The sequence below is a fragment of the Galeopterus variegatus genome, unplaced genomic scaffold, assembly GCF_000696425.1.
Source record: "Galeopterus variegatus unplaced genomic scaffold, G_variegatus-3.0.2 Scaffold2452, whole genome shotgun sequence".
NCBI classification, from domain to species: Eukaryota; Metazoa; Chordata; class Mammalia; order Dermoptera; family Cynocephalidae; genus Galeopterus; species Galeopterus variegatus.
In genome coordinates this window covers 56043-57559 of record NW_007728563.1, presented here as the reverse complement: position 1 = coordinate 57559, position 1517 = coordinate 56043, and positions in this window count along the sequence as shown.

Below are 1517 nucleotides of genomic sequence, written 5' to 3'. Positions count from 1 at the left end.
AAACAATATAGACAATCTGTTCACCAGACAATCTACAAAAACAAGAGAGAATACCCCCCCCCAAAAAAATGGAACTTAAAAAGGAGACATTACAACTGATACCACAAAAATACAAAGAATCGTTAGAGACTATTAAGAACATCTATAGGCCAATGAATATGAAAATCTGGCAAAAAATTGATAGATTTCTGGACACATACAAACTATCAAGAATAACAAGGGTGTAGGTGGACAAGGGATGACAAGGCACAGGCACTGCTCTTTACTGAAATTATTTCCTCATGCTTTCCTGGATTTTATCACCAAAGCAAATCATATTTGGCTTGTATTTTTATACTCTTTCAGGAACTAAGTTCTGTAGAATTAAATTGTGCCTGGCCTATCACTAACTAAGATCACAAAAATGTATAAAGACATGGGGAGAGCATGAACTTCTCTGTTACAACACACATGTAATAATCAAATGGTATTTTTGAAGAGTAAAATTTGCCAGGGCAAATTTCCATTTAATTACATTTTATAGGTTAAATAATAAAATTTCTAGTACTAAGTGGATTGATAGATCCATGAAATAGAGAGAGAGAGAGAGAGAGAGAGAGAGAGAGAGAGAGAGAGAGATAGGTGCTCAGTAGTTAGACAGTAGTTTAATACCTTTCTTCCTATAGAGGCTTTGAATACTATGATGTCTGGGCGAATGTTAAGCTTGTTTATCTCTGTATCTTGATAACCTGAATGGTTCCTTCTTTTTGTGGACTGAAATTCAGCCTCCTAGTTTAACAAATTGTATTATTTGATATTATCAACTTATATTTATATTTTAATACATGACACAACATATCGCCCTGGCTAAGAGTCCAGAATTTGGAGTCAGAAGACAGGTGCTAATAAAATCTTCCACCAACAGTGTAGGAAGGTTCCCCTTTCTCCACATGCTTGCCAGCATTTGTCATTCTTTGTCTCTTTGATAATAATGGCCAGTCTAACTAGGGTGAGATGATATCTCAGTATAGTTTTGATTTGAATTTCCCTGATGCTGTGTGATCCTGAGCATTTTTCATGTGTCTGTTGGCCATTTGCATATCTTCATATGCAAAATGTCTATTCAGCTCCTTTGCACATTTTTAATTGGGTTACTTGTTTTCTTACTGTAAATTAGTGCAGCCAGTATGAAGTTACTTCAAACAACTACAGATAGAACTGCCATACGACCCAGAAATCCTATTGCTTGGTATATACACAAAGGAATGGAAATCATCATGTTGAAGGAATACCTGCATTCCCATGTTTATTGCAGCTCTATCTACAATAGCCAGAAGTTCCAATCCACCTAAATGTTCATTGACAGATGATTGGAAAAGGAAAATGTGATACATACATTCAATGGAATACTACTCTGCCATAAAAAGAATGAAATTCTACCATTTGCTGCAACATGAATGAGCTTAGAGAAAATTATATTAAGTGAAATAAGCCAGGCACAGAAAGATAAATACTGTATGTCTGCACTCATAAGTAGG